This window comes from Schistocerca americana, chromosome 4 (genome assembly GCF_021461395.2).
Source record: "Schistocerca americana isolate TAMUIC-IGC-003095 chromosome 4, iqSchAmer2.1, whole genome shotgun sequence".
NCBI lineage: Eukaryota > Metazoa > Arthropoda > Insecta > Orthoptera > Acrididae > Schistocerca > Schistocerca americana.
The window spans coordinates 309520981-309534235 of NC_060122.1; the positions used below are offsets into that span (position 1 = coordinate 309520981).

Genomic DNA, 13255 nt, shown 5'->3' on the forward strand with positions numbered 1-13255 from the left:
GGACGCAACAGGTGTGACCGTCACAGCCAGAGCACAGTGGAGGCGATTGTCATTCGCGCGAGGCGCCGCCGGGCTATTAGGACCCCGTTAGCGGGGGCCGTCGCACGGCGAGGCTGGTGCTCCTTTAAATTCCCGACGCCCCGTCGCACCTCCGCGGTCACCCGCCGTGACGCAACGCGGTGAACTTGCGCGTCGCCCCGCCGGAATGTGTCCGCGTGGTAGCGGCCGCGGTGGTGGGGAGGCGGATGACCATCGGCGGCCGTGACCCGCTAGCGCCTCCAGCGAGCAGCCACCGCCAGCCGCCAGCCGCCAGCCGGCAGTCGGCTGCAGTTTCTCCGGTCGGTCGGTCGCCGGCGCGGTCAGACTGCAGGCGCGCACGCCCACCACGCAGCCCAGCGAGTCGCCGGCAGCAGGTACGCGACACTCGGCCGCTGCGCTACTGGCGGCTCGCGGCGCCTCTGGATCACGAGCCATGCTTCTTGCCTCGTGTTCTCTGGACTCTCGGGCCGTCATCTGGATATCAGCTGGCTGTGTTACCACCACGATCCCGTCTGAATTGGGATACTACGTTCAGAGTGTTCCGATTACCATTTTTTCGTTTGTCGGTGTGCCTTCACGAGTTAAACTGAGCTGTTTACTTTATTTTTTTCATCTATAGGTCGATAATTTCCACGAATGATTGTCTATCGAACTCGCGAGCTCCAAACGATACATATCGAGCGTGCGATCGTAAATCGATCAGTCGACTCTGGCGGGCGTTATAAGTATGTTTACGTTGGTCACTACAGCAACGACAAAAGAAGAAAGTGACAAAAATACTTGTAATTGCAAAGGAGTCGACTTACCTTACTCGTCGTCGGTGTTGTCGTCATGTGGAAGACCATTAGGTGGTGTGGATGGATAATTTGGAAGAGACGAACCAGCTGTGTGGCTGGATTGAAGAGTTTTTAGCAAACAGAACACAGCATGTTGTTCTCAATGGAGGGACGTCTACAGACGTTAAAGTAACCTCTGGCGTGCCACAGGGGAGTGCGGCTTTTCGCGGATGATGCTGTAGTATACAGAGAAGTTGCAGCATTAGAAAATTGTAGCGAAATGCAGGAAGATCTGCAGCGGTTAGGCACTTGGTGCAGGGAGTGGCAAATGACCCTCAACATAGACAAATGTAATGTATTGCGAATACATAGAAAGAAGGATCCTTTATTGTATGATTATGCTGGCCAGTGTGGCCGAGCGGTTCTGGGCGCTTCAGTCTGGAACCGCGCGACCGCTACGGTCGCAGGTTCGAATCCTGCCTCGGGCATGGATGTGTGTGATGTCCTTAGGTTAGTTAGGTTTCAGTGGTTCTAAGTTCTGGGAGACTGATGACCTCAGATGTTAAGTCCCATAGTGCTCAGAGCCATTTTTTTTTGTATGATTATATGATAGCGGAACGAACACTGGTAGCAGTTTCTTCTGTAAAATATCTGGGAGTATGCGTGCGGAACGATTTGAAGTGGAATGATCATATAAAATTAATTGTTGGTAAGGCTGATTGCAGGTTGAGATTCATTAGGAGAGTCCTTAGAAAATGTAGTCCATCAACAAAGGAGGTGGCTTACAAAACACTCTTTCGACCTATACTTGAGTATTGCTCATCAGTGTGCGATCCGTACCAGGTCGGGTTGACAGAGGAGATAGAGAAGATCCAGAGAAGAGCGGACCGTTTCGTCACAGGGTTATTTGGTAAGCGTGATAGCGTTACGGAGATGTTTAGCAAACTCAAGTGGCAGACTCTGCAAGAGAGGCGCTCTGCATCGCGGTGTAGCTTGCTGTCCAGGTTTCGAGAGGGTGCGTTTCTGGATGAGGTATCGAATATATTGCTTCCCCCTACTTACACCTCCCGAGAAGATCACGAATGTAAAATTAGAGAGATTCGAGCGCGCACGGAGGCTTTCCGGCCGTCGTTTTTCCCGCGACCATACGCGACTGGAACAGGAAAGGGAGGTAATGACAGTGGCACGTAAAGTGCCCTCCGCCACACATCGTTGGGTGGCTTGCGGAGTATAAATGTAGATGTAGATGTAAGTGTATTCTTCCTGATACCCGTTCGTTTTTCGCATTGTCCGCAATGAAATTGCAACGGTATTCCAGTGTGGAAACTTTTCTTACGAAGTTTTACGTATTTCGCACCACCAGAGTCTACACAGTTCTCATCCGGTAATACTCCAAATTTTCTACAAAAAGTCTAACAATTTTCTACGCTGCATAAACATGGAATTAGATTCTTCCATGTGAGAGAATCCGCAGAAGAAACGTCAATAACACCAGACATCCCACTCACTAACGACATAAATCGTCTGGCTTTCCCTAGCAACTCACAAATAATTCGCGGAGGTATGTAATTTAGAGCAAGTAAGGGAACAACGGAAAACAGATAAAAATGACGATCACAACGCCCGCCACCGGGGTCGCATGATCGAATTCGATCGCACGTTCGATATGCATCGTTTGGACCCCGCGACTTCGATAGGCAATCATTCTTGGAAATTACCGATTTTTCCATCTTGGTAATCCAGACATTCTCCGTATTTTATCTTTTTTTAAAATTCTGTTTACTTGTGATCTTCAATATGAAAGCTGTTTGGTGCAGTTCTCCACTCTAGTCCTTCTTCTGCAAGCCTCTTCGTGTCTTACGAGAACCCAACAGCCATTTGAACCCGCACACTGTATTCATACGTACAACTCCCTCTACAATTCTTACCCCACACACTTCCGGTTCCAAGTCGAGAACATTTTGAGATTCCCGTACCTCAGTCGGTACAAACGAACCCTTATACCATCACTTTTAGGCCTGTCTGTCTATTAAAACCCCATTTGCTCAGGAACAGGTGGCTGTATCAAGTTAAGAGTTTATCTAACATATTAATATCTAGTCCCTGGGCGTTGGACAGAATTGAATCTTCTAAGTCGACGCAGTCAAAAGATACAGCGATTCAAGGCAGAATTTTGATACTCGAAAACTCACATATCAAAACCTTTAGGGTACTTCCCGCTGACCTAGAATCATAAAATTTGACAAGAAGAAAGATTTCATAGTGTATCCGAAGGAAAATATCTGAATATTGTTGATTTTTAATTCCGTCACACGAAAAAAATTTTTGTCATTTGTTGTCAAATTGCCTGTTTGTCCGTCCATCTGTCAAGCTCCCTTTTTCTCCCTAACGGGTAGGCATATCAAGTAGAAATTTATGTCACATACTGACGTCTACGATCCTTTGGTGACATAGAAAAATTAAGTTTCTAGATCAACGCAATCAAAAAATATGGCTATTTATGTTACATATCTTGATACTCGAAAACTCATTCGTCAAAACTTGTAGGGTGCTACCAGTTGACCTAAACTCATGAAATTTGGCAAGAAGCAAAGTTTCGCCGTATAACCATTAGGAATAATACGAAAACTCTAATTATACCACAAGAGAAAAATTATTTTTCATATTTGTTGTCAGATTGTCTTTCTGTCTGTTCGTCTGTTGAGACCCTTTTTTCTCAGGAACGTACGAAGTTGAAATTTATGTCACATAGTTAGGTCAATGGTACTTTGGTGTTGTAGAAAAGTTAAGGTTCTAATTCAATACAATCAAAACATGTGCCTATTTATGCCACAAATTTTGATAATCGGACACTCATTCATCAGTAACCTTTGGGGTACTTCTCGTTGTCCTAGAGTCATGAAGTTTGGCGGGAAGCAAAGCTTAGCAGTACAAGTAAAGGAAAAAAACCTAAAATTGTTAATTTTTAATTATATCACACGAAAAAAATTTTTCGTTTGTCATTTGCCATCCAACGACAAACTAGAAATTAAAACAACCAGTAGTTCTGCATTTAGGCTGACTGTGGCGCAGTGATAAAAGTGAAACATCAGGCAAGAAATGAATTTATTGGTTATATGACGCGTTTCGGAATTTATCCATCATCAGATATCCAGGAACGATTGATGCCCAGATATGGCGTTTCAACTCGTACGTAAAACGCCTTATCTATGTGCAGCAATCGCTTCTGGATATCAGATGATGGATAAATTTCGGAATGCGTCATATGAACTCTTTCCTTGCGTGATGTCTTACTTTTACCACTGCGACCCAGTCAGCTTGATTGCAGAACTACTGATATATTAACGGTCGCCTGTTTCCTGCATGACTTTATGTCACATTTTTATTAGTGCAATTAGAACATTCTCGACAATCTTAGTAACCCTGGAACCAATATCTTGCCGGTATCAGTGTCCATAACAGGCAAAAATGGTCGAGATTTTCGATTCCCGGAGTGAATGTACTGTCTATGTGAATGATTGGGTTTGCACGGAACCCACATTACGCGAGTCCTGTTAGCACCTGGCCAATTTTTTGAAATTATTTTGTTGTAGTCTACCTTAAGATTGTTTTGAAGCAGTCCTTCACTCTAGTCCATCCTCTGCAATCTACTGACCTTTGAACTTGATTGCTGCATTCATTCCTAGGACCCCTGCACAATTTTTACCTACACACTTCCAGGGCCGATTCGGAAACATTTTTTTTTTACACAAGTGAAGTATCATTTGGTACCCATCCCTCCATGTTTCCACACAAGCGTCATATAATTAGGCGTCCCTTCTCTCCCTCCCTTCTTCATATATTTGTTCCCGATCACTGAGCTCTTAATGAGAACTTTAAAAAAATCTAATCTGAGCGTGAAAATGGGTTATTTTTATTACTGATTATCATAAAATTTTGCACTAGAGGTGCCTCTGGCTCCCCTCTAAGCTTGTCGCCCCGAGCGGACACTCGTGTTGCTTGGTCCTTAAACTGGCCCTGCACACTTGCATCCATTGCCAAACTGCCTTTGTGTCCTGTTCTTGTTGTGGTCTTCAGTCATGAGACTGGTTTGATGCAGCTCTCCATGCTACTCTATCCTGTGCAAGCCTCTTCATCTCCCAGTATCTACTGCAGTCTACATCCTTCTGAATCCGCTTAGTGTATTCATCTCTTGATCTCCCTCTACGATTTTTACCCTCCATGCTGACATACAGTACTAAATTGGTGATCCCTTGATGCTTCGGAACATGTCCTACCAACCGATCCTGTCTTCTAGTCAAGTTGTGCCACAAACTCCTCTTCTTCCCAATTCTGTTCAATACCTCCTCATTAGTTATGTGATCTACCCATCTAATCTTCAGCATTCTTCTGTAGCACCACATTTCAAAAGCTTCTATTCTCTTCTTGTCTAAACTATTTATCGTCCATGTTTCACTTCCATACATGGCTACACTCCATACAAATGCTTTCAGAAACGACTTCCTGACGCTTAAATCAATCCTCAATGTTAACAAATTTCTCTTCTTCAGAAACGCTTTCCTTGCCATTGCCAGTCTACATTTTATATCCTCTCTACTTCGACCATCATCATTTACTTTGCTCCCCAAATAGCAAAACTCCTTTACTACTTTAAGTGTCTCATTTCCTAATCTAATTCCCGCAGCATAACCCGACTTAATTCGACTACATTCCATTATCCTCGTTTTGCTTTTGTTGATGTTCATCTTATACCCTCCTTTCAAGACACTGTCCATTCCGTTCAACTGATCTTCCAAGTCCTTTGCTGTCTCCGACAGAATTACAATGTCATCGGCGAACCTCAAAGTTTTTATTTCTTCTCCATGGATTTTAATACCTACTCCGAATTTTTCTTTTGTTTCCTTTACTGCTTGCTCAATATACAGATTGAATAGCATCGGGGAGAGGCTACACCCCTGTCTCACTCCCTTCCCAACTACTGCTTCCCTTTCATGTCCCTCGACTCTTATAACTGCCATCTGCTTTCTGTACAAATTGTAAATAGCCTTTCGCTCCCTGTACTTTACCTCTGCCGCCTTCAGAATTTGAAAGAGAGTATTCCAGTCAACGTTGTCAAAAGCTTTCTCTAAGTCTACAAATGCTAGAAACGTAGGTTTGCCTTTCCTTAAGCTTTCTTCTAAGATAAGTCGTAGGGTCAGTATTGTCTCACGTGTTCCAACATTTCTACGGAATCCAAACTGATCTTCCCCGAGGTCGGCTTCTACCAGTTTTTCCATTCGTGTGTAAAGAATTCACGTTAGTATTTTGCAGCTGTGGCTTATTAAACTGATAGTTCGGTAATTTTCACATCTGTCAACACCTGCTTTCTTTGGGATTGGAATTATTATATTCTTCTTGAAGTTTGAGGGAATTTCGCCTGTCGCATACATCTTGTTCACCAGATGGTAGAGTTTCGTCAGGACTGGCTCTCCCAAGGTGTCAGCAGTTCTAATAGAATGTTGTCTACACCCGTGGCCTTGTTTCGACTTAGGTCTTTCAGTGTCTTTGTGTCCTAGGATGTGTAAAAATGTATGGCACAGTACAATTAAAGTTATAGTGATACTGTGCCATACATTTTTCCTCAATTCGATTCAGTCCCTCCTGGACAGAAATTCGATGTACCCATCTTCAACAATGATGGTGCGGGGTGATGCACAGTTTTGGAGACCATTAATTGTTCTTTGATGGCGGGCGCAGATGTGAAGGGATTGCGATGTGCTTGGGGCACGATACGGTGACCCTAACTTGTGGTAGCAGACATAGTTGACCGGAATGTTGACGAAATCCATGTTTTCATGCAAAGCAACATGGGTCACTGTCACTTCTGAATCCCCAATAAATCTGGATATTGTACGACTCGACCAGCCGGCCAAATGGAGTTCCCTTTCAAACTGTGCTAACACCCTCTCACACAAGTATACGGCATCTCCCTGTGCTTCACAGTGGTCACTCAAAATATGGCATTGTTCACGTAGTTTGTGTACCCTGTCAGGACCGGTAACAACATTAAACGCGAACAACGCTGGTGGCTGTTTTACCTGTCACAGAGAATTGCAACTCTATAATCATTTACATACTCGCCGATGGTATATAAACGTACGAAGTTACAATGATATCCGACTGTGTTTTTTGGGTGCTTCCCTATTTCTCTCAGGCAGTGTATTTGAGAGGAAATAATGATTGATTCATCAGGCAGAGTAGGAAGTAATGCTTCACTCATCTTGAAACTTGTACTCATGCAAAGTGAACAATAAGCCTTACGGAGATACAGAACACATCTGTTTTAGCGCCTGTCTCTGGATTATATCTTGCAGTGCTTTGCGACTGATTAAACGAATCCGTGCGAGACGGGTATCTCTTCTCCGGTTCTGTGCTACCTCTTCAACGTATCCTACGTGGTAAAGGCTCTAGGACGTCTAGGAATACGTAGGAATCTTTGGGACGATGATTTTGTAAGCTACCTGATTCACAGTTGCATTACATTTCTTTAGATTCTTCTTATGATTCTGCCAATTGCCTTTCTGCAACTAGTTTTATACGGTCGTTCAATCTTAAATTTCTCTGGAAGCATACTTCCAGGTATCTCGCAGTGTTCGATCACAGATAGAGTAATCAAACAATAGTATTCATACGTCCTGGTTACGCAGACTGCGTTACACTTTACTCTCGCCTACGACTCTAATTTATGAGTTCCATATGGTTATGGAGTCTCTCTGTGAGCGCAAATGGGGCCACATGAAATCGTTGTGGCTTTGTAAAAAATGGTTCAAATGGCTCTGAGCACTATGGAAATTAACATCTGAAGTCATCTGTCTCCTCAACTTACCTAACTAACCTAAGGACGTCACACACATCCATGCCCTCGGCAGGATTCGAACCTGCGACCGTAGCAGCCGCTGTGGCTTTGTAACTGCCTCTTGATATCCTATTATTGCAGTATACATTTCTTGCTTGCATCTTGTAGCACGAAGACGAGATCATCAGTTGTAAAAAGAAAAATAATTGTGCTGTAATAATACATCCATAATGAATATCATAAGATTTCATATTAAAGAGAAACATTTTTGATTTGTTTACATTCAGTCAAGCACATGGGAGTTGCTGTCTGTGCCATAGCTTATGTGGTGCTACAGATTTAACGTAACTGGAAAACGTAAATTATGTTTTCGAGAGTAATGTGCTCACCATGATAAACCCATGGTTGCTAATAACCCTACAGGATACCTACAACGCTCCAAAGATTCATTAACAATGAGTCGCTAGGCGATTCGAAAACGGTCATGACAAATAAAAACTGAAGCGTCACAAAAGGCGACTGATTGCAGTTATTTATGAAAAACCTAAATATTTTATTTCGTCTGAGAATCGTAGCGACAAGGCTGCTTGGAATCTGATAAAGCCGTTCTCGTAGCCTCAAGTTATCATTTACCAGCAAGATTACAGTATATACGGAGACACATTATGCTTCTCATTTTCTCCATTGCTGATGTAATAGGAAAGGGACCGCCTGTTAGTATCTACTCTGGGCATTTGCTCGTTAGGCATATATATGGAAAAGTAGAAATAGAAAAACTCAGTTTGTGCACATTCCGTGGAATTCCACGGAATGAAACTGTTGCTATACATATTGCAGGTATTTAATTAAATCCGTCACAATATGTGCCGAATCCAATGCTAATGGCGTACATTTGCTGCATGTAGGCTGAGATTTTTGCTGCCACAAACCTATGCCTCTGGTTGCCCATTATTAAGTAACTGTTAGGTCTGTTAAGTAGTTAATTAATTCAATGTTCCACATATAGTTCGCCCAATCTCCATGGAAATAACGTGAAAGGATATAATTTAATAATAAAAAATAAAAATAAATAAAATATCTTACGTATCTTCCACACTACTCTTGTTACTAGTAAAACATACACCTAAATTCAACAACAAACATAAAATTCTTCATTTTCTATACCACTTGCGTTACTAGTTTACATGAGTCTGTGCAGTTTTTAGTAAAAGACTGCTTGTGGTACTGCTCGTTCCACAATACCTTGTTCTTGTGGTGGCGCATAAGAAGCGCAGCGCGCTATACGTTACACAATGTACTTATATAAGCGATTGCCAGGATTGCTGCAGCCACTGAAGATGTGAGACATTCCCACAGCTTGGATCTGTAGTCATTGGTTGCCTTGATGGCTTGATTCTGAACAGCTCTGCTTTAAAGAAAGGGCGGTTAACAATAATGTACAAACCAGAATTACTGTTTTGAATTGTTTTCCTTATTGGCGTTCTTTAAAAGATACAAGCAGTTCTTCAATTGTCTGCTCTTTCATACTGTTGTATATTAACGATAATACTGAAGCTATATCCATAGATACCACATAGCTACCGCGTAGCTAATAATTTACTTTGACGTTTTGCGCCATACGTCGGAAGTCATCTTTCACGGTGATCTGGGGGCATATGAAGCGGCTGGTGTATGAAACCGTTGTGGAAACAGAATCGCCGTCACTGCTGGTACCATTTGCGGACATGCCAGGAATCTTCGAACGGACACGAAACGACGATTTACTGCGTCCATACGGGCCAATGGCCTGCAGTTCCTGTTAATGCCACTGCTGTAAGGAGCATGCTAAACTACCTTCTGTGTAAATCGTTCCTAGCACCGGTAACTACCGTAGGGAACTGTATGTACCATAACTAAATATATTTGTTTTGATGTCTGTACCATCTTTATTATTTTTAACGAATAGTTTTAGAGCACGAGAGCACCACATATATTCATATAGAATGTTTCAGAAGTGATGGTCAAAATTCAGGGATATAACAGAAATGATCATTCGAAACAAAAAGTCGATTAAACATGGGCTTGAAACCCATACCTTAAGACCTATGAGCAGTTCTTGATCTTCGATACTGTGAAACAAATCTCTTCTACTGGAAGCTCTTTGCTTTGCATATTTTGGGAAGTTTTAATATGGACCCCATCAAGAAAAAATATCCAGTAAACATGTGCTCTAAAATGCATACCTTGAAAGTTATGAGCATTTGTTCATTAGAAGCGTTGTGTTTTAAAGCAGCGAAGATGAACAAGTGCTCATAGCTCTTAAGATATGCATTTTAGAGCACAAGTTTACTTGACTTTTTTGTTTCGAATGATCATTCCTACTATATCCCTAAATATCGACCGTAACAACTGAAACACCCTGTATATATAATGTCATTCATTAACATCGTAAAGGCTGCAAGACACCGTAATACAAAACGGGTATGTGCGTCGAACCACTGCCTAATTCCCATCAAACAAAATTCACCGAGGAAGGCCGTCATTGTCTTTTACTGGTTCGTAATAACTTTTAATAGTTACCTCCGAAGCGTCAACAGGGAACGGCAAGCAGTAAGGCAGTGTTTTTCATTGTCAATGTAGAGGTGCCGTGGGCTCTTAGCGAAAGTAATGACGGCTGGTTGCATGTGATTACGAAAGTATGTCGCCACGAAATGCTCCCTCTTCAGCTGAGTCACTTGACATCGTTTCACTTTTCCGACTGCAGTCTTGTTTGGCGGTAAAGAAAGGTGGTTGCGTTACTCAGGTACGGCTCTTTTACATTTGAGATGTGGTTTCGATCCAAACGCTCTATACAGGGATTCCGTTCAATACGTGTTATGATAGGTGATCAGGCCGATAGTGGTTTGACAAGAATCTCCGAAACGATACTTGTCAACAAGTCTGTCACGTGAACGGAACGCTAGTGTGAACGAAGGAGATTGTCTTGAAACAGGGACATCATTTATTCTCTTTTTCTTAGCAATAGCGCTCTGATCTGAGAGGGACGGTATGTAAAAACATCTGACGGTATCTACTTCCCTCGTGTCATGGTTTCACCATATTTATCAAACAACAGTGGGTATATCACCTGTCTTGGTACAGAATGAAACTTTTTTCAGACTGCAATTGTCAAGAAATGTCTCAGTAAAGGTACTAGTTACGATTTAGCCTCACGGAGGTGCTAAGAGCTGACCCCGTGAATTTTCATCCTTATGGAAGGTGATTCTTCAGTATATCCTACGTATTGGGGAGTATTTTCTTGAACACTCTAACCTACTTTTAGCTTTCATACGCGTTTTCCATGGGCGTTCCATCCAAGGGTACATGTTGGCGAACAAAGTATTTATAGTAGAATGTGAATCAGCTAACTGCTAACTATTCCGCAAATATTTTATTAGCAGTTTCTTTTTTATGTCGGTTTGGGCAGGAACAACAAATATGTTACACAGCATAACTTGAAATCTTTGTAACGACTCCTTGAGAACTTGGAAGTCCACTTACATCTGCACAGATAATTTAATTGGCTCTGAGCACTATGGGACTCAACTGCTGAGGTCATTAGTCCCCTAGAACTTAGAACTAGTTAAACCTAACTAACCTAAGGACATCACAAACATCCATGCCCGAGGCAGGATTCGAACCTGCGACCGTAGCGGATAATTTAATTATTGCCTCTTCACCTCACGTGTAGAAACGAACGATGACTAAGAAGTATGACGTGGTCCATACCATCTACATTCAGGTTCTAAAAGTATCGTGTGGTCATCGCATACCACACAAAAACGAGTCTTCTCCGGCAAGTTCTCTGAAACGGTGAGGTCGACTCTCGTAAGAAGAGTTTTAATGGCCATCGCTAAAGAAAACTCTTAGTGGTTCGAAGAACTCTATGCGTTTTGCTGCAGTGGCCTTCCCGTTACGTCACTTCGTTATTTCCCGGCGATGCGCCTTCCTTGCCTCAGCTGACGGTCGGTAAAGCGGGCAGCTGAATCCGCGTGGAGTCACCGGCAGTCCTCAAGGTCGCACCGCTCCAGGGAAAGTACGCCTTATTCACGTTCCAGTAATGCTAATCAGCGGAGGTGACGGATCAGCTACGTGGCATTAACACAGGAAGGGACAGTTTCATGACAGCGAGCAACGATGGTTGTTGCTAACTGGACAAAAGTGCCTTACGAAGGTAGAATTGTTACTGGATGTGGTGAATTAGATGCGGTGAATGATTTACTTGTTTTTATGTGGAAAATGTTGCTAAACACTTTTTTTCATTTAGCTGAGTCACCGTCGAATTCACCTCCTGGCCAACACCAATCTAGCCTTTTTAATGCGGAATCAGCATATAAACAACAGCATGCACAATCATATAAACACCAATCTAGCGTTTTTAATGCGGAATCAACTTGGGAACAATAGCATTCAGAATCATATAAACCTTCGTATGTTTATTTTTTCAACCTGTGTCTCTGCCCTGTGACATTATTTATATAAAAAAAGGGATGCACAGCACCATTGCTTCTATTTGCATGTCATGAGACGTTCCTCAAAACACGAAGAACGTGGTATTTAAAGTTGGTGGTAGCTCCTGAACTGTAACGTTTCTTTTCTGTGTTAGTGACTCAGATGATCGAAAGAGTTAAATTATGTTGCTGCACGGTAATATAAGCTCTCATAATCATACAGAATTCTTAATGCTTTGCGTAGAATATGTTTATAGATTTATGGTAATGTGAAGTAATTATGTCGTTATTTGCGCGGTTATATAGGTTGCACCTCTCGTATCGTTTACGGCTGCGACTGAGAAGCGAAGGACTGATTCGAACGTAGTGTCTTCACTTTGTCTACTCCTCGAGAAAAGTACGAAGAGGACTGTTAGTTTTAACAAACCTCTTCGTACTTTTCTCGAGGAGTAGATAATGTGAAGACACTACGTCCGAACCAATAAAATGTTGATAGTGATACTTTTATTTAGTTTCGACATCAGTATCATCATCAACAATGTATTGTGGCATATTACGAAAGTGCAGAAAATTTTCTCGAAAATTTTAGGACATTCCTTCATCACCGAAACTGAAACTGACCCCACGTGCTAAGCGGCCACAAAACAAGCTTATGCAAACAGGTATCTCGTTCAGGTTTTTATCTATCATTTTTAACTATTACGAATCGCGGCAAATGTTGAATCTTATGTGAGACCCTTTTTCATGTACTAAATCTTCTATGAATGTGAGATTCAGCCGCCGGCCACTGTGGCCGAGCGGTTCTAGGCGCTTTAGTCTGGAACCGCACGACCGCTACGTCGCAGGTTCGAATTCTGCCTTGAGGATGGATGTGTGTGATGTCCTTAGGTTAGTCAGGTTTAAGTAGTTCTAAATTCTAGGGGACTGATGACTTCAGATGTTAAGTTCCATAGTGCTCAGAGCCATTTTTTTGAGATTCAGCCTTCACTGTTCCAAAGTATGTGTAAATGTGAGGCATTTTCCATCCAAACCCTCATAATTATCAGAATGTGCTGCCGAAAGTATTCCACCCGAACGAAATACGTAAATGTACATACTCGGAGTATCTACGCTGTATGTAATTAGTTTCCTTCTTG

General features: G+C 42.5%; 1 protein-coding gene across 1 annotated transcript in view; it reads left to right on the plus strand.

The window, feature by feature from the left end:
* Positions 1–324: 324 nt before the first annotated feature.
* LOC124613440 (WW domain-binding protein 11-like) overlaps positions 325–13255 on the plus strand; it is a 184704-nt gene continuing 171773 nt past the window's right edge. The window contains exon 1 of the mRNA XM_047142141.1: positions 325–413. The gene's annotated coding sequence lies outside the window, so the exon portion shown is untranslated. The remainder of the gene's footprint in view (positions 414–13255) is intronic.